The sequence below is a fragment of the Puntigrus tetrazona genome, chromosome 10 (assembly GCF_018831695.1).
Source record: "Puntigrus tetrazona isolate hp1 chromosome 10, ASM1883169v1, whole genome shotgun sequence".
NCBI lineage: Eukaryota > Metazoa > Chordata > Actinopteri > Cypriniformes > Cyprinidae > Puntigrus > Puntigrus tetrazona.
In genome coordinates, this window is record NC_056708.1 from 8,667,492 (window position 1) to 8,689,521 (window position 22,030).

At 35.7% G+C, this 22,030-nt stretch overlaps 1 protein-coding gene and 1 pseudogene across 3 annotated transcripts in view; both read right to left on the bottom strand.

Moving 5' to 3' along the window:
• The window catches only part of LOC122352904, a 60,208-nt pseudogene extending 56,496 nt beyond the window's left edge, over positions 1–3,712 (bottom strand).
• The window catches only part of cadm2a (cell adhesion molecule 2a), a 1,030,129-nt gene that overhangs the window by 665,131 nt on the left and 342,968 nt on the right, over positions 1–22,030 (bottom strand). The window lies entirely within an intron of this gene.

A 22,030-nucleotide genomic window follows, 5' to 3' on the forward strand; every position in this document is an offset into this window, starting at 1 on the left:
CTCATTGACTCATCCTGGAACAGGTCACGTTAGGCTAGACTTTAAATGCTGGATATCGAATCGCTTTTTAAAAATTACGCAGAACGGACATTCCCAAGATGATTGTAAAGTATATCTTCTTAATGTGCATCACACGAACAATTAGTACTTTTGTGACATAACCGCTGTTATCGTGAAGCCTAATTAAAGACTAATTTTGAGACTACACAACTGCACATTCAGTGTTCTTTGAACCACATTAACACTTTTTAGCACCAACACAGACGGCGATCAGTATTTGATAATGAGCTGTAAATCCTTACCACTGATCTTGATGTTTAAGAACCAAAAAAGGAATCCTATAAAACTGAACAACAGCATTAATCAGGAGCTGGAGAGGGACAGCACACTTATTAACGATTTTACTGCCTTGTTGCCCTTGTCCTTATATCATAAAGAAGGGGTGACCATGCATGGAAAACAAAACAAAAATGAATTATTCTCACATAAAGTCACTTTCATATTCGCGTTCGTTCTCAGTCTGATTTACACAGTTGCAGAAAGTTGTTTATATATTTAATTAGAACTTCTGTTATGAGGTTTTGGTTTATGATTTGCTATTTTTTACAAGTAAGATTATTCAGGCTTGCATTGGTGATGCAGCAGAAGGACAGAGGACAGTCCTGCACAACAAAATATGAAATCATTTGTGCACATATTTTCTGGAAATGATTCAAAACCATTATTTGAAAATAATTATTTGACAATGCGGGCAAGCTGTCTTCATTATCAGTCTGTAATTAGTTACATTTAAACTGTTAATTTATTTATCATTTAATGTGGCATATATTCCAAGTCTCCTGAAGCTATACCATAGATTTCCACGAGGAACATAGTAAAAGCCATTCACATCAAATATTGCTTTATATATTTACTGTATGTAAATGAGCAGCTTGGACATTTTACTAAATAGCTTAATTTGTGTTTAACAGAAGATAATATAAATGATGACAAAACTGTCATTAAATATGATAACATCATTATAAAGTGCTAAAATCATGCTAAAATCAAAGAGTTTGGCTCAGAAAAGTTTCCTTCCCTAGACAGAAGTTTGAATCGCATGCATTCAAAGCCAAAGCTAGAAGCTGTGTTTATTTTCCTTCTTTTAAAAAAGATCAAATCAAAAGAACGGAACGGTTTCCTGTGGAGGGAGTGCATCAGGCCAGCGTGTTACATGCCCTGCCAGCACACTTACACTGCTTTACAAAGGCAATCTGTGAAGATCTTTCCGGTCGAAATATGCTGCAGTCTGCCTGTCTGCCGTCTTTGTTGTGTTGTGCTGTGTAATTCATTACAGTTCACTGAATGTGACAAGAACTTCGGCTCACATTTCCTCTTAATATAAGCTATACACAAAGAGAAATTAGGAAGAAGCGAAAAAAAAAAAAAAAAAAACTGTCAGGATTTTTAAACAAAAATTCCTTGTCCACCAATGTGTGATGAAGCTAAAAACTGTAAGACACCGATAAGCAACATGAAACACCGAGACGTAAACAACAGAGGAACAGGAATAAAAAGTCCAAATATACTGTCAAACAACAAAAGAAAAATAGCAGCAGAACTGAAATCTCAAAGCAAAGTGGTTTTCCTTTCTGAAACCATTCCTCCTTATTTTTACGAGACACTTTTATGTGATAAAAAGCAGGTTTTCCATATTTGAGACAGGGTTAGTACACTAATACAAGGGACGCAAAGGAGATGGAAGCAGAAACCGCAAACTGCTTTTGGAAACTCTTTTTCTCGTTCTTGCAGGCCTTTGGAATGCGAATACAGTCTTCAAATAAATATGCCACGCTGAAAAGCAATGAGAGATGCGCAACGTCGGTGCCTCTGAGCCACAGGATGCAAGAAAAAGGATTAGAAACACGAGTCCCGGTAGAATGCTTTTAACACAGAGATTCTTAGATGATGTAGAGACGACGGGAGTCTGGGAAGAGTCTTTTGTGAAGCAAGGATGAGATCCGACTGTAATCTGTCTTTACAATGGGTATCAGCTCTCATTTAGCAGTTCATTTGCTCTTTCAAAAGAAGAGGTCATCTTTTGTCATAACATATGAACTACCCTGCACGCAAGCACATTAGCTTGATATTATGCGCTTTTGCTAAAGTACATTATGGATTTACATTTAAGCCTTCGGAAGATGCTTCCATCCAAGAGTGCGTTCAGTGCTTGCATTTTTTATCAGTTTATGCTTTTCCCGCCAACTGACCCCTTGACCTTGCTGTCGCTACTATATGTACTTATGCATGAGCAAACAGAATCATTAGCAAATCACATATGGGTTTTACATCGAAATTTGTAATGGTGGATTGAAATTCAGAAGTGTCTGTGTTTGTGTTTATGAGCAGAAGAAGGGCATAAATAGACAAATCAATAGATGATAAGCTGCTGTGTCATATCATTGGAACTGGCTAACTCCCAGAGGTCAAAGAGGTCAATGCACACGCAAGCTATGTAAGTCTTTAAACACCTTCGAATCCAGTCAATATTCTGAGTTTTGTGAGTTTTTATTTCTGTTTAGAAAACGTTTCTGCTTGAAAATATCTTGGTGAGCAAGTGCAGGATTTATTTAGCTACAGTTATGGATAAATCTGACAAAATCTCATGCATATTTATTTTTTTGTCTGATCATCAAGGTTGCATTTATGAGTAAAAGCAGTAATATCGTTAAATATCATTACAATTCTAAACAACGGTTTTCTATTTTAATATATTTATTCCTGTGGCGACAAAGCTGAATTTTCATCAGTCTTGAGCAATTAAATTAAATAAATCACAAATTAAAAAGATGCAGAAACAAACATGTAAACAAAATAAATAAATACATAGATTGCTAAAAAATAAATAAATAACGCTACCTGGACTCAATGTATTGAGTTCTAGTAGGAGCACCGCATAATGCATCATAAGCTAACGGCTCCTATGCCTTGGCTCTCAATGTGAACATACCATAAAGGCCTATGAAATTGAATGCACGTGCTAAAGATACAACAAACAGAAGTGAGAAGGACAGACAAGAGAAAAACAAATGTGCTTTTAAGCACACGCACGATGCCAACTGTGCCTCCCTGCTGTCATGTGCAGCTGCAATTCCTCGACTGTTCAGTAGAGGGAGGAATGAGTACATAGACTTAAGACAAAGCTTTAAGACGACTGTGAGGACTTCTCTACAAATCAGTCACAAGTTAAATATTAAAAACCGCGCTCCCGTGATCAAAGAAGACCGATTTCAAATCGGAGAATCACGCGGCAGAGGAATAAGTGCCATTGAGCTGAACCGAAACGCTAACGGGAAGCTTTCTCCTCTAGAACTCTCTGCTAACACATTCAATGCCCAATCAAGACTTGAACAGTACTGCTGGCACAACATATCATCTTCTCTCTCATCATACGTTTACAATAATTCCACATCTCATGAAATCTGCTATTTACCCAAACAAACAGGAAATGCACATGCCTAAACCGTAGACTTAATTACCGCAAACACAGCTCCCCCGCAATCACACACAATCAGTGAAGTCTGAGAGCCAGTTATCTGCCTTAGCGATCATCATACCTTCTTTTCCTCTCCATCTTTCTCTCCCTCCCACATTTCTCCTCCTTAGACCACAGGAAGAGGAATAAAAGTATATCGATACATAATTCATCCACCGGCGGCTGAACTAAATCTCCAATATGCTCTAATGAGGAAGCCAAAATCAGAGTGACTTCCCATTACAATTATGCTACTGAGCTTTAATTGTTCCTCTTGAGAGCAGACGAGCACGAGGGTGGGGTGTTGACGTGGGGTGGAGGTAATGGAAAAGTATTAGATATTCGAGTTAATTTGCTTAAGCAAATTAATCAAATCAACAGCCACATGGTGCTCAGCACCAGGATATGAATTAAACAAATAAGGGTTGTGGAGTGCTTTTAGCCAGAGAGGCCAGAAGGATATTAATCTGTTTTCTAGTGGCACTGCTGGTAATTACACACGATGGCTTTATTTGCCATCATGACCTCTTTCTCCCAGAGCAGCCAAGAGATCGCTTGCACATAAATAAATGCTCACGACTACACACGACAAAATAAATAATCGAACTCACAACAGGAATGCTAAAACCTGCTAACAAAGATCCACGCTGAGTTTGTGTGTAGTTAACAGTATGCATAGTACTTACAATACAATAAGATAGTGGAGGTTGCGCTGTATTGTTAATACAGTTGTTTGCCATGATGTGCAGTGAATGGGCTTATTTTTTAATGGTTACAAGAGAAAATAAACATTTTCCTTAAGAATAAATTAAAAGTTTGGAATTGTATGGTTGCTTTGAAGCCATATGGTGAAGATATGTTATATATTTAAGCACAGCTGGCGAGCAACAAAACAGAACGCAGCAGAATGACACAAAGCACAGCCAAACCATAGCGAAATCAAATGCGATAAAACAACTATAGATGAATAAATAAATAAAACAAAAACAACCTGAACGGGAACACAATGTCACTTTGAATTTGCACTGTGAAAACGACACTTGATTGTATTTTAATAGATTCACGAAATTGTTAGTTTTATAAATGTATTTTTTAACAGCAACACAACACAAACACAGCCAGACGCAAATAAAATCCTCAAGACAACACAAACAAAACCTCACGTAAAAATCACGTAAAAACAAAAATAGGTACTCCCTTTAAAAAATGTAAAACAAGCAAAGCAAAAACAATGCAAAACAAAATTAAACAACGATAAAATCTGAATAAAAACAAAGCTTAAAATATTAAGCTAATCAAATACTTCAACTAATCAAAATCAAATCAACTAATCAAATTTCAAGCAATTTGCAATAAAACGAAATATGCTATGATGCTTATGTGGGAATGTGAATTTAAGCGGTAATGCACACTTACATGATACTGTATGTGTCAGTTAAAGTTGACCTCTCCACCCCACAGACAGCAGAAGACATTATAACCAGCCTCCACCAGAAACTCTCTCACATTGTGATCTAATCTGCTCTTCAGTTATAACTCCATTTCCATTTTTCTTCTTCAGGAAGTATGACTGAACTCTCGCTCTCCACGCGGCCCAGCAAATCAAATGGCATCGTTAATAAACCTATTGATTCCACATATTAATGTATTCATCACCGAATACAGTGAGGGAGAGAGAACAGCTGCTCTCTTTATGGAAATCTCTAAAGATTTCATTAGCTTTTGGGGAGGTTTCATTACGGACCGTGGCCCTCTTCTCCTTCTGTTTCTCTCCACTCTGTTCATCATCTGCATTATCGATTCGGAGCGGCGGACATTTTAATTTTCGCAAGCGAGCCACGCTCAGCCGACCTCCGTCACAGCAGCGCAGCGCAGCTGAGAAGCCCTAGCGCTGTTTGTGACATAGGAGGAGAGAAGGAGAGACACAGAAAGCGAGAAAGAGGTGGAATTCAGTAGTAAATCAGCAGGGAGTTTGCCCTTTTGAACACCTCATTGTGAAAACCAGAGTTATGGCACGGAGAGGTGAAGTGTGGACATAAATTTCTTTGTCTGAGAGGGTCACAGACCCAGGGTTACTGCAGTTTGTCAAGGGATTGAAGAAAAGTTCATCCAAAAATGAAAATTCATTTACTCACCCCCATACTTCCAAACCCATATGACTTTCATCTAAAAATAACATAAGAGTTCCATAGGATTTGCCTCTTCAGTTCTCCAAAGCTGCATTTATTTGATCTATTCTAGTAAGTTTTACAATGTAGTTTACTCCTGTAACGACAAAGCCAAGTTTCAGTCTCCAGTGTCTCACGATCCTTCAGAAATCATTTTAATATTCTGATTTGCCGCTAAAGAAACATTTCCTATTCTTACTATCGGTGTTCTTACTATCACGGTGGTGCTGCTTTTTATTTTGAGAAAACCATGATACATTTTTTGATGAACAGGAAGTTCAAAAGAATAGCATTTATTTAAAATAGAAATCTAACAAAATAAAAGAAAAAGTTCAAACAACGCAAGCAAAACAAAACCTCAATACACTTCACGTAAATAAAACTTTAAACCGATACAGGTGAAACAAAACACCAAACAGGACAAAACCACAAGACAAACTCAAGTAAAACTTCCAGACGATACAAATTAAACAAAACCTGAAACGCAAATAAAAACAAAACCTCAAGACAACGCAAATAAAACGTCCAGACAATACAGTTTAAACAAAACCTCAAACAATACGAAACGTAAGCAAAAACAACAAAGCAACTCAAATAAAACCTTAACGCAATGAAACAAAACTTGAAGAAATAAAACTTCAGCAAACAAATCAAAACAAAAACCTGGATACACACATCATAGTTATAAAGTTATTCAATCTTGCTTCTCAGTGATATTTAGATATTTTTCTTTAAAAAAACCACACACACACTAAGACTGTTAGCAAAACTTTTAGCAGAGTTTTTTTTTTTTTTTTATGCCTTCATGTTTAAAGTTGGCATAACTGATAATAAGACTGATAATGTCACTGAATGTCTTTAGACATCTGTATGAGTGTGTTGTTTGGAAAAGAGCAGCATCAACATTTCCTAAGCTTCAGAAAGTCACTCGTGTTCAAACCAGTGAGTAAATGTCGACAGGGCTGTCATTTTGGGCTTAACTGTTCCTTTAAGATTAAAAAAGGATACGCTTGATATTCTGTGCTCAGCTAAAATGCAATACAATTTGCAAGTATGCTTTTATATGATTGAATACGATTTGTTTCACTTGTTTTCAATTATTTTTCGGGGTTATGTTCTGGTTTGGTGCCAAGCATGAAAATTTTGACTTTCCTATGCAAGACTTGAAAGTGATTAGAGTTTTGGAAGTCATATTAAATAAGCCTGAAGAACGAGGAGGAGTGTGTGTGTGTGTGTGTGTGTGTGTGTGTGTGTGTGTGTGAGAGAGACAGAACAAGTACAAAAAAAAAAAAATCACACAAATGCAAAGGCTTGCTGTAATAGAGAGATAGAGACGGGGATATCAATACACAAACCTTTTAATGGAAATCAAAATGCTGCCAAAGGACGAATAAAAGATGGGTAAAGTGGGACTGACATAGAAGCCCAACAGAAAAAAGGGGCTGCTATCTGAACAGGCTGTGCCAGATCTCAGATTACACCCTGAACTCACGAAGCAAACTCAATCAATACTCTTCCTTTTGTCATTTTAAAAGGCACGGTCATGCAAAAACCTGGCTCGAATTAAAGCGGAAATGCCCACGCTGATACATGCGCAGATAGAGCCGAGCCAGCGGGGATTTGGACGCTGACAGCCGCTGCGCAAAGACTACAAATACACAGCTTCATAAAGAGAGATGACCCCAAACGGCGAACTGCAAACATCAAACAACATCATTTGCACAGAACCAAACACAAAGGAGCAACATCTGTGCGGAGAGGAGAAATCACAGGAGATGGGAGCTCACCTGGATCCATTTGTCTGGCACGGCCATGGTCAGACGATAATCAAAGCCCAGTCCTCCTCTTCAATAGACCTGCACAGGCCTGGCATCCCTGATACATCCTACACAAAATCCATGAGAAATGGAGAGCAGGAAAGTGTGAAAATGAGCATTGCCTTCTGGAAAATGCAGATTAAGCTGCGTCTTGAACACCTGGCTTCTATCTGGTCCAAGATGGTCATTACAAATATCTAACCGTTCTTTGAAAGAATTCAAGAAACATTTACTTGGGAGGCAAAATTATATTACATATAAAATAAGTGAAATAATAAAAATAATAGTTTTTCGTTTATTACGTATCACAAACTCACGTAATCAGAAAAAGCCAGTTGTGAACTGATTCACTGAAAATATTTGGTTTGAAATATTATTTCATTCACAAATTGAGCTACTTTTTAACAAATGTTCCAGGGATAGCTGTGGCGGACGTCATGATTTTCAGTGTATAATTCACACTAAGCTATCAACCTGTTAATATACCTTAGACCAGCTTAGAAACGAATTTCTACAAAACTGAAAAAATGTAAAAAAAAAAAATCATATACCGTGGAGAGAACATTTTGGATCGAGATCTGACCATTCTTGTCTTCAGCTCTCTTGTTTTTCTGCCTGCATAACTCTTGATGTTCAGAAGCTTAAGCGTCCGCTTATGGACAGTCGCCTCATTTTGAAAGAAGGTATTAATTCAGATTAATTTTTCTGCAGTGAGAGGGCTTGGGATTGAGTACATTTACGGAACGAATGTTGCCTGGTTTGCGGCAACCCTTGAGATACAGATTCCTTCCGCCTTCAGGGATGCCGTGCTCCTCTACTTCCCCATTCATTCTGTACGTTTGATTAATCACATTGGCAGATGGGCGAATTAAAGCAATGTGAAAAATGCCTGCTTCTATTACAACCTGCCTGTGGGTCATATGAGACCAGAGAAGAAGAGAGCGAGACGGATCCATACGGAGCCTGCCCCTGAAAATCTCTCCTGTTCTTTTCTTGAATCTTTTGGCCTTAATCACCCAATTATCATCCTGATCCATTAGCCACAGCATTCAGCTCCGACCTCACAGGAGCTCAGTTTTAAATAAACGCACTGGCACAGAGCAGGAGAATAGAAAAGAATGAAATGAAATTTCCACTTGGGAGCGAGAAAAGGTAATGGGAGCTGTAATTTGTGGGAGAAAAAAAGGAAACATTCTACCTCCTTTGAAAAAATATAAATGTACCGCGGTGCAGGTAGGCTTTCACCTCTGCCACAGTGATGCATTGTGGGTAGAGCTTGTGGAGAACGTGATTGGCCAGCATCAGATAGACAAGTGCATCTTCGTCCACGTGCATTCCAAAGTACGCGCTGTAGTCCCCCGAAAACGACGTGCCTGGGCAAAACCAGATCAATTGACTTTGTGATTCGGAGAAAATGTCCAGTGGGATGTGGATTAACGGCATTACAATCTTTACACAAGTCAAATCATTTTTCTGCAATATGTACTGAGCGGTCAAGGTCGCCCATAATTTATGATAATGGTCTAAGAGGGCCTTTCAGATCTATTCATGCAGTTTGTGCTTTATCTCCATATGCAATGATTCAGAGCTTTATTAATACAACAGAAATGACATAGCTGACATGCCTCTGACACACTCTTCATAAATCAATGCATCTAAGCCTTCACATTTCATCTGGAAGAAGTGATTCAGAGACGCGCAGAGGCGCTTATATAGACTCGCTCTCTCTATAGACCAAATAGAGACAGTGACATTTGACATATGAAGTACACCAATTTCTTCTTGAAGTAAACAAAACATTAAACGGACACTTTGATGAATGTTAAATAAATTAAACAAATTGATACGTTTTCAAATTATCAGTAAACATGGCTTCATTAATGCCGTTAAAGCAAATAAGTAGCTCAGTAAAGTTGAGCTACTTATTTGAAATTTTTTAGCGAATCAGCATACGGTTTGGAGGTATGGGTAGGTTAAAGGTAGGTTAAGGTGTAAGGAATGGGTTAATAGTGTATTTATAAATGTAAAATTTATTACAGATGTAATTACATACAGGGATGGATTTATGTAACCAATAAGTACATTGTACCAAATTGTTAATTTAAATGTAAGTACATAGTACACAAGGCCACCTAATATAAAGTTGGAACCTTAATTTTAATATTTCCTAAACAGTTGTGCTTTTACCATAAAACAGATATTTTAACAGAAAATGGCAAAAAACAAAACAGAACAAGACCAAATACTATTAAAGGGTTACTGTACCACAAAATGAACATTTTGTCAATAATTACCCTCAGAAACCCGTAAGACCCTAAGATATTTTAGATGGTTTCTGATGGCTGTCTGACCCTCCTTAGACAGCAATGTAATAAAACACGAACAATGTCCAGAAACACAGCAAGGAGATCAGTAAATTTATCCATGTGACATCAGGGGTCCAACCGTAATTGTACAAATTTTTACGAGAATATTGTATACAAACAAAACAAAAATCACGACTTTATTCAACAATTCGTCTCTCTCTGCATCATGCAATCGTATCGGCTTTGAACGTAAACAGCGTACACTGTTCTGTGTCAGCTGTGTCACGCAGATGCAATGTTTTCGCTCAGATCAAAGCAGAAGCGGTATCCATGTATCCATGCGGTGCGGCTGACACAGAAAAGCGTTCGCTGTTTTGTGCAGTGAATACTTTCCAAAATGTTGCTATGGTGACGAATGACATCGCTGTTATTTTTGTTTTGTTCGTGTAAAAATTGATTCTTGTAGCTTCATAAAATTACGGTGAACCCCAGCCCATGTCACATTAATTATTTTAGCCATCTCCTCGTTTCTGGACATTGATTTGGACGTGTTCGTTACTATGGAGGGCCAGAGAGCCATCAGAATGCATCACAAATATCTTACTTTGTGTTCCGAAGGTAGTTTGGAACATTATGAGGGTGAGCAATTATGACAAGATTTTCAATTTGGGGTGGAGTAGCCCTTTAAGGCGACGATTTGTGTTTACAATGAATGATGGGAGCACTTGTTTACAGCTGAAGAACAACTGACCGATGCCATGGTGGTGGTACAGCATTGAAGTCACAGCGTCAAACCTGAAGCCATCAAAGCGGTACTCTTCCATCCACCAGCGCAGGTTGGAAAGGAGGAACCGCAACACTTCCCAGCTATGGGAAACAGAGAAAGACATTTTCTCCAGAGCTTCCACACAAAAATCGACCCTTGTCTGACGAAATAAGAATCCAAAAATCAATCAACCAGAACACACTTTGGTGCATATAAATACAAAGAAAAAGAAAAAATATGTCAAGCTGTTCACAAAGGAGACATTCTGCTTGTAATATCTTTTCAATGATTGACTCGTCTTTCGAATTATCTTCATTTGGGAAATATCTTCAATATTTAAACATGCAACTAATTGGAATTTTTTTGCGAATTGTGTTTAATTTGATTGAGTAATTGGCATTACGTGTAATGATTTCTTTGAGTTTTCATTGATTGACGGCGCAAAAACGCATTTGAGTAATGGATTCATTCTCTGATTAAATAGTAGCTGTAACACAAGGTTGGTTGATTCAGCCCAAAAAGACAGATGGAGAGAGAAAAAGAGAAACAGGCAGCAGGAGCAGCAGGTTGGGCGGCTGGTGGTGGTGTGATTCCCTGAGGAGAACGATGAACAGTGTGTGAACGAGGAGGAGATGAAACTAACTCAAGACTGAAACCATTCTTTCATGAGAAATAGCTCTCTGAGAACAGCCTCCTGCTCTCCATTTATTGCTCTTGCTGCTTTCTTCATTCTTAATCGTTCCAATCCCGCTCGAAGAATACAACCCTAATAATGTACTAGACCAGGGGTTTTCAAGCATTTAGATGCTATACATGCCAAAATGATGAACCCCGCGAAAGAATTATATGCATTTTATATACTGCAGAGACCCAATTATTCTGTGCAAAAAAAACATTGTATTACATCTCACAACATGCTGTTTACTACATTAATAATTGGATTTTTTATTGTCACTGCACTGAAGTCAAAGCGAATTTCCAGAGAATATGTACTTTGTGTTGAGTCAACACCATTGTTTTCTGGAAAAGAAAGGAGCGAATCAGAAAATGCTGCAAAATTTTACAACAAATTCACATTTCAACGGTAAAAATAAATAAATAAATAAACATTATATATATATGCATCGTTACAGATGACAAAACTTTAAAACTTTACAAGATAGATAGATGGATAGAGATGATAGATTTTGTTTTAGGACAACTTTTAAAGAAGAACTTTTTTTTTTATCCACTTCAAATGTCGACTGCTGCATATTCATACACATACAGCCACTATTTAGCCAAAAAAAAAAAAAAAAAAAAAAAGAAAGATAAAAAAGGTAAAATGTTAACTCTGACAGCCCTAAAAGTGCATTTTGTAAAATGTATTATTTATTGACCTCTAGGGGTCCCCAGACCCCACTTTAAAACTCCCTAACAACTGCATTAAAAATACATTAAAAACACTCCAAAGTTTTTACAAAGTTTTCTTCAGAAAATCAAAAATTCAAGGTTTGGTACATAGAACCCTATTCAGAGCTGAAGTAAACCAAATCTATCTCCAGATGCACACAGTGAAACCATCACAGTGTAAATAAGCCCTGATATCCCACTAACTTTTCGTATGAGGCCCCTGCACGGTCCCTCCTCCTCTCTCAATCCTTCATTCCTGCAATTAAACTAAGTACTGCGTTTTCAACAATGGCCCACGAAGCCATCCCAAAGTAAATCTAACTTCCTCTCCGTCCCCCGTCTCGTGTTCATTCAAACATGTGATTAGGTAGAACAGCGGGGAATCAATCCTGACAACGCTATGCTTTTAATTCTTTGATTTTAACAGTGTTGTAAAAGCATTCAGACTCACCGCAGGAGCGTTCAATTCATTAAAAAGCGATAAGAACCTCTAGCGTGCCATAGTGTTAAGAAGTACTCGACACAACCGAGTTACTTCACTACTTTCTTAAACCCGCTGACCACATTCGTGTCACGTCCGCAAATAATATCTACAACCACAGCTATATTTCCAAGCGGGAGCTGATGTATTCAGTCCACACTCGTGATGTGCTTGAAGTCATAATCGTGTGCTTGCATGCTTGTATGAATACATACGAGAGCGTTCACTGCAGAACACGGCAGCAGGCCTTGGTAAGAAAGTCACCAGGGGTGGTTAAAAAGAGCTTCGCCTTGGCTTTGTGGAAACCCTAGAGGTGTTCTGTTCAGACCTGTATGGTTCAGATGTATAACTTTTGGACTGACCCGTGAGTGCATAGCTGTGGGCCTGAAGAACTGTAGCCCTTACAGAAGTCAAACAATACAGCAAATAAACAGTATCATCAATTTAAGATGAGGGAATCTGCAGGGGTCTTATCAAGGACTCTGGCCAAAGTAAAGTTTCAGCATTAAAAAACAAAACAAAAAAAAATATTAACACTTATATTAACATTTCACAGCCAAACTCCCAACCTGATCAAACTGTACTGCAAACTTTACAATTAATACAATTAATAGTTTACAAATTTTTAACTATTTTTTTATTATTATATTATATTTTATAAAAAAATCTTAAATTCTAAACTGTTCATAAATTATATAAAAGAAAAATAATGACAACAATAATATTTATATTACATAGTTAAAATATTTTAAATTACTGTATTATATTGCAGAAACATTTAATATTTATAAATGTAAGTTTATAAATGATATAAAAACACACACACACACACACACACACACATATCTATCTATCTATCTATCTATCTATATATATATATATATATATATATATATATATATATATATATATATATATATATATATATATATATATATATATATATATGCATTACATATATACATATATAAAACGATAAAAAAAAAAATTACAATATAATTTTTTTTATTACATAAAATAGGACATTTACTACTGCTACTAATGATAATAATAACAACGTTTACATATAAAAATGACATTATAAATAAATCATAATAATAATATCAATACAACCAATAATGAATACATAAACAAACATAATATAAACTGCATTCCTCTAATTCACATAAAAAGTTGCATTCGCATAAATCCACAAAATGCATAGAAATCTATTGCTGTGCATCTGTGAATACATGAATGGCCATTATAACAATTCAATCTCAGCAAATGCACTCTGCGTTGCCACATCCCCCCTTTTCACACAACACACGCGCGCGCACACACACACACACACACACAGCCTTTCAGTGCAGAGATAGAGTCTTGCCGCACACTGATAAAAAGCCATGCATATTATCCCGATATGAAGCTTTCATAAACAGAGGCAGATTGCATTTGTGCATCTGTGGAATCTAACGGGAAGCTGCTCTGATATGATAAGGTTACAGAACCCACAGGCCTGCCTCCACCCTCACCATAAACAGATTACGACCATCACCTCAAACTGACAAGAAACGAGAGAGAGAGAAAAGGTGGGAAGCACAATAAGATTCCCACAGAGGCCAAACAGAGATGAGTGATGAATGGCTGTGATAGTTGAAACCCCCACAATCCTTCAACTTCAGACCATTTTTAAACAAATCAGCCCTTTCAAACCTCAAGCACTCCAGCAAAGTAGGGCATCGCTGATGTGTCATGACATCAAACCATTTAATATGATTTTCTTATTGAAGTCTTTTAATGCACGCGTGTGTTGGTGCTGTAGGACAGAGGTGAGAGCAGGGGGGGTCAGACGGGTGGGCCGTGTGGGTTAATCGTTCAGGAGAGCTGGTAACGGTCAGACGGGTCGCTGACCAGGACTTGAACCCGCAAGATCAGACAAACGCTGAACATCATCTGCTCTGCATGTTCACAATAGACGTGTAATACACAGTCGAACACTTCAATCTGACAGTCAAACCATGAGAGCAGCCTCATTCTGCTCGTATGAATTTGACACACGTTGTAAGAGGCTGTTTTTCCACCGAAACGCTTCTCACAATGAATAATTTAGTGGAAAACTGACACGAATGAGACATCTCTCTAAAGAAATGTTAACTAAACGTAGGAGAACGCATCAGTGTTGCTTTAAATATGAACACTTCTGGCTTTTAATGGAAGTCGTTGCTTAACCTTTGCCATTAGTATTATAAACTTTCCATGACTGGATTCATCTGTGCATTGATGATACATAATAATCAATATGACATTTCTGTTAGAAAACAATACTGAAGCCTCAGATCTTTTAAATAGTTTATGGGGTAATTATGCTAAAAACACTTTTAAATTGTAATAATATTTTACAATATTGCTGTTTGTCTTCCATCAAATAAATTCAGCTTTGGTGAAAATGAAAGTCTTAATCAGCTATACAATACATTAAAAAACTTACATTTTAAAATGTGTTATTTTTTAATAATAATAATAATATTTCTATTAAGCTAACTTAACTTACTTTATTTTGTAATTATGAATTAAATTACATTTCTTTAAATGCATGTTCATTTAATGTATTATTATTATTATTATTATTATTTCCCCTTTCCGAATTCATTGTTTCTTTACTGTTCCATGATAAAATAAAATATTCTGATCTAACCATATGCTCAATGAAAAGCAAAAGCATTTTTTTTTTATTTTAATATTGCATACAAATGGCCCCTCAATGCCACTGAACAACAGGTTTCTAAATGAGACAGAAAGAGCTCTTGTGCTGGTTTTGAGTTTAAAATGCACAATAAAAAGCCGACTGTTAATATAACAAAAAGTTGTTGAGCAAAGCCGATCCTACTATATTCAGAGCTATAATATTTGTAGCTACAAAAGTTTCTTTCAGCTCCCTGTGCCTTCATCCTTTGATCAGCAGCGTTCTCTCGCTCTTTCAGTTGATTTCCAAGGTTAAACACTGGCAGGTTTGCTGAACTCTCATCTGCAGATAAACCATAATTGTGTTCTTTTGTATGGAGGCCAAATGAATAGTGCAACTCAACGTGTTTATGGATTCTGTTCCTGAAGGTCATGGTTAATTAATGTTGTTTTTTTTTGAGTTTTTGTTTTCAAACGCTCACAAAGTCTTAAAAATGAACATTTGCTTGTGAGAAAATATCAAGCTGCATATGCAGTTACATCACTTAAAAAGCGAAATAGATTTAGATTTTCTGAACTGTGAAGTACAATGGAAACAAACAACTTGCAAGAACTTGAAACGCTACAGAAACAAGCCTAAGAGCAAAATCTTCAAACCAAGTCCTTCATTAATCCCCATCCATCAAACACCACAAAATCAATCTGTGAATTTCACTTGTAGTGAATTATATGTTCAAATAACTTATTTTTTCATTTAAGTGTACAGTAAGTATTACTGATATTCATCTACAGCAAAGTTTTTTTTTACGGTTAACTCTTTACAGTTACTCATTAGCATAACGTGAAAAGTTACATAATTCCTCTTACACAAATACTGTGTGAAGTGAAAAAGTGTTGTTACGTAATGTCCTGCTACACATTTGCTGTTACATGCGTATAGTTACAATACTAATGTGTACTTACACTGTTGTTACATACTACATATAGTTACTATGTTACTAAGCACAAAGGTGTTAGGGCCACTTAATATAAAGTGGGACCAAATATTGAGTTTATCCCTTTGTTTTAAATATCAGTGTGTTTTCTTGTTTAATTATCTGTATTTGCTATAAACGAACCTTCACGTTTAATACTGTTCCGCTAATTGACATCCTCATTATTTTTGTGTCAGACTGCTAAATATTAGCCCAACAAACTTCAGTGTAGTCAGATGCGCTTTGCAATTATCTGACAATTTATTTCCTCGACTGCAGCTGAACTACTACGAATAATGAATAGCCTGCCTAACTATAGTTTCAAATAAGCTTCCTCAATCCCGCACGATATCTTGCGCCTTGAGTTAAGTCGCGGTCGGCGCGACAAAAGCTCGCCAAAAATATCCTTCATCAACAACATACACAAAACGCTTCAATCCAATTCCTTGAAAATAAAATGCCTGTCCTCAACTATTAGACGAGCCAAACGCGCCGTAGGCTGGCCGTAAAAGCTCGAGGAAACTGTTTATGCTGTATATGTGCAGTGACTAATGACCAGACTGATTTCAGAGAGATAGAAACACACACTGGCAACCCGTCTCCTCACCGCCTTTCTGCCAAACACTAAATGCAGGAAGGACCGAAGGCAGAATATGGGCTCATTATGTTCGGGTTCAAAAAAAAGATTCTTCTGCGCACAAACAACCCGACTTCTCTACCATCTGTTGCTGTGGGAGACTGGAGGAGTCGCTCCTCTCCCAGCAGAGTGAATGGAAGTTGCAAAACAGGCCGCTGATTAAAACGGCTGCGCTAACGTGGCCAATCAATAGCAGGAAGAGCAGTCGAGGTCAAAAGTATCCTCATTTATAGACGGAGAACTGAGTGAGATGGAGACAGCGACGGAGAATGTTTAGCGGATTGCTGCGCAGGATCTCTATGAAGCTGCTGTCAAAGAAGTTTTTTTTCTCCTTTTCTGCAAAGAAAAGATTCAAGGATTTAAATGAAAGCATATATGGTAAAAAGATTCGTTTGTGCCAACATAACAATTAGCCATATATAAATACGACATGAAAAAATGACACAACAGAAGCTGAGTCCAAAAATGTTTTAAATTTAGTTTAAAACCGATATACATTTGAATTGGATCAAAAAAGCTCAAGACAACTTCGATTAAAGGTTTTGATCCACTTTAAATGTTAATTTTTTTTAATCAAATCATATGCTGATTTGGTGAAATATTATCAGTAATCATTTGTGCTGCTTAATGTTTTGTTCACTTTTTTTGCCGGATTCCCTAATGAGTCAAGAGTTCTAAATAAAATAAGAAATAAAATAACATATCATTATAAAATATAATATAAATATAAAACAAAACAAAATAATTGATTGTAGCAGTTATTATTTTAATTAAATTTTTTCATCTGCCAATACATTTCACAAATAACAAAAGTTGTGCTTATTAATATTTTTGTGGAAACTGTGATATTTTTTTTCTTTGATAAATCGAAACTTCATAACGCGTCCTTGTAGAATATAAATAAAATAAAATACAATTATTTTAGAATTTACTGTAGGATTTACATCAAAACCATTAAAATTTTGCTAATACGCTTTTTCAAATAAGATAAAGTTGAAACAAGAAATTGTGATTTTTTATTTTTTAGCTGAATTGAATATAGATTGTGATAACTCATTCATCAGTTTCATACAGTGTACATATTTAACAAAACAAAAAAATACTAATTCTGTTTGCAGATCTGGAAGTTGACCTACCATAAGAAAATCTATGCAGATTAATTCTGCAAATCATTTAACAAAAGTGATGGAGAGTCATACGGCAGTAAACCTCGCACCCATTACGGTACATCAGATTACTGACCAGGCATGGTGGTGACAAAATAATTCAGCACTTTTCTATGAGTCACACACACAAGCCCCGGGTCAGACCCGAAGGCTTAAAATAGCAGCACAACTTTAATTGCAAATTGCAAATGAGGGCCGGGGTGAAAGGTCTAAAGAGGGCTTTATTACACTGCTCTGATTTTCTGAAACTCAGCACAAGGGCACACGGGAATACGAGGAAGAGATGTTCTGACTTCTCTACATTTCATCTTCCTGTGCATTGATCTCTCGCCTCCTGACCTGTTTTTCCTTGTTTATCCAGCTATTCTCAAGCTCTTTGTAGATGCTTTGTTCGCTCAGATGTAAGGGTGGAATGTACAAACTTTCATATAACAGTTATGGTATATATTACAAAATAGTTATTTTCACAGGAAATGAGAGGAAAAAGAGGTAAATAATTTAACCATTCAGGTGTGATGGCTATTTAGATAATTTGCTCAATTTTATCATTTCAAAATATTGAGAATACATCTCATTTGATAATTATTTTTTAAATGAGGAACTAATCTCTAGTCACTTTTTTTAAACTCCAAACACAATTAGCACAACTGTTTGACCATGCCATTAATTACTCAATTTTGGTTGTTTCTAAAATGCTTACATTTTCTTTTCATAAAAGCTTACCCAAAACCAAAATCATAGACCTTTTTAGAGAAATAATGCCTGGAAGTGGGAGCTGAAATGTTGTAGGAGGGAGAGGATAGTTGGATCACGAAAAGGGAGAAGAAGAGAGAGTGGAGAGGAGTGAGAATGTTTTTTTTCTTGCAATTGTGAATTTACAGTATTTCACAATTCTGATAAAGTCTGAAGTGCAATACGTAAACTTGCAATTCCAATCCAGTTTTTTTTTTTTTTTTATTGTTAACAAGCATTGTTCAATACTAAAGCCAAATTTTTCAAACTGTTCACGCACCCGGCGGTACAGAGGTCTACACAAACTGTGGATCATTTCTCATTGCTTTCAGACAAAATGCATGCAATGACCACATTTTTTTTTTAAATTTACAAACACTTTTGTCATTCATACAACCTGAAAATGCATTTTCAGCACATTTTTCAGACGCGAACACACTACATTCAAATCAGAACCATGGCAAACTATCCATTTCTGCAGGAATTTTACTGAAATAAAACATCTTAGTAGAATATTTATTATTAAAATTGAATAAGAATTAGTCCAAACTAATCGCAACTAAATGCAATTTCAGCTGAAAGCCGGTCCAGATGTACTATTAGTTGTTTCTTTTATTCTTTCCTCCTTTTTTGTTATCTTCTGATAAATGGATGGCTTTGTAAGTTTTAGATACTGTAGTATCTTGCCAAGAATGAATACATTCAACACTGTAAAATGGGTTTCAGTTGAAGGTAAACTGGTAAACTGAAGGTAAACTGAAGGCTAAATTACTTAAAAAAACAAACAAACAACATTTATGTTTGTCTTATATCTACTACAAGCAGGTAGTCCTGAAACATGTAATGCGGCTTTTGTAAAGTCATCAAATTTATCAGTCTATGCGTTATGATTGATATATGTTTTGTTTGGATAGAAAACAGTTGTTTTTACATGTCTGTAAAGTTTTGATAAAGTTAGTATGTGTAGAAAAAGGTATCATTTTGAAATGTTGAATTTGTATTTATGTGGTTTTGGCCAGAAAATTGTTGTGTGTTGCTGAGTTTAGAAGAAGCACTTTAAGCATTTAAGTAATTGCTAACCCTTGTCAGCAATTGAAAAACTGTAATAGACACCTATTGTTTCATGTTATTACCAATACTGTAACAATAAAGGACATAAGAAATTAAAATTCTATTGTGACTAAATTAATTAAAAATAAATCACTAAAAACTAAAATCAACTGTTAAATTATGTGAGTTTAAGCATTACAACACTGTAATGAACAGCCTAATTACAGTACAAGATTTTATAATTATTACATTTAATAATATTATTGAAATTATTGATAGATTCATTTTATAGATTAATTAGATTAAAGAGTTAAATTATAGTAATACCTGAATGTAAATAGAAAAACCAATAGAAATGTTTGATATGGGACAAACTACAAATGGAAATCGAAAGAAATGGAATAAAATGGAAATAAATTGAATACAATAAAACAGATAGAAATTAAATGAAATGTAAAGAAAATAAATTAAATTAAATGGAAAGAAATGGCATCAAATGGAAAGTAATGGAATGGAACGAAAGTGAAAGAAATGACATCTATTTTCTATTTTTTTGTATGGTTGATGACCATTTATGAGCTTTTACGACTGGAAACACCACAATTATTCCAGTAAAGCACCTTTGAATTTCACTTAATTGAACTGAAATCAAATTAAGCTGAACAAAACACAATCACATTAATTATAAAGTGCTCTACTCCAGCCAGAAGAAAGCGAACCTGCCTCAGGAATCATAAAAAACAAATCCTCGTGAGTGTTACTGTGAGCTTTGATATCCCACATGCCGTGTTATGATGACCCGCGGAGCATTAGGCAGCTCTCTAAGAGTAAACCATACAATCCCTTTAATTAGTGGTAGATCTCAGGCTGGGCTACGAGCCGTCGTGGATTGTTTTTGGTGTCAGTGTTGGTTGTGAGATTTGATAGGACTCAGTGGAGGCTCAATTAATCCGACTGTCAGCCAATCAGCGGCCAGACAACAATGTAACACTTCAACAGGCCACTAACAAAGGAAAAAAAAAGAAGACAGTTGATAAAAAGGAAGGGATTAAAGAGACAAAGACATGTCCACATGGACTCACGCTTGTTGGCCATCTTACACCAGAAGAAAGAATGACAGGATGAAAGAACAAACTTGACAGAATGTAAAAACAACAATGGGTATTTCTATAATAAAATACCCATTTATAACGTTAGCCAAAGCTTCGTGCGGCAAAAAACAGTGATAGCTTAGTTAGAATTTCTTGTGAAACGATGTATCATAACTAATTGCTGTATGATGAACCGTTAAACTAACTAGCTGGTCACCACTGGTTCACGACAAGATTAACACTGAGCGCATCTCCGTGGTTTGAATCTTGACGGTGTAAAAGATATAGGACTGTTAATGGCATCAATCGTGTTATGTTTTCTTTTTCTAATTAATTGATTTGATATAATTTATTTTCATATAATTATAGTTAATTTACTGTACACACACACACAGCAGAAAGCTTTTAAACCTTAACATATGTAATTGCATATGTAGAAACATTTACACAATTTCTCCCGTACACATGCGGATCGTTCATAAACAGCTTTATTCATTTTTATGTTCATTTTTGATGCATTTTCATATAGTTAATCTCAGTCATAGAAAGGTTACTTTGGAAATGTAACCGTTTACAGATTACAAGTTACTCTAATTAAATGTAATAAGTATCGTAAACTTTAATTATTAGTGCAGTAAGTAATATATTATATATTAATTACATAATGTATCAAATTAAATTTGATTATTTTTGATAACCTTTCTATCAAATGAAGTTCACACAACATCCAAAAATCAATAGTAGTTAAGTAAATATCATACAGGAAAATATTTTGTACATTTCTAATATAAATAGATTTAAACTTAATTTTTTATTAGTAATATGCATTTCTATCAGCTTTATTTGGACTATTTCAAAGGGATTTTTTTTCAGTATTTATTTTTTTGCACCCTCAGACTGCAGATTTTCCAGTAGCTGTATCTCAGTCAAATATTGTCCTATCATAACAAGCCATAAATCAATGCTTATATATTCAGCTTTCAGGTGATGTATAAATCTCAGTTTCAGAAATTGACACTTATGCCCTGTTTTGTGGTCCAGAGTCACACATGTTTTTAACTGTTAATTAAATAATTTAAACCTTACAGTAGTCACACTTTCAAAATTCATCTTCATCTCTTTAATTAAAATGAGAATAATTTAATTTCTATTTTTGCTTTGAGATGGTTCTGAAGAAGTTAAATACAGATTTACAATTATAAGAAATAGAAAATATTTTTACAATCAATATTAAGATGTAACCTCTATGGATTCCACAGATAAAAATATAAA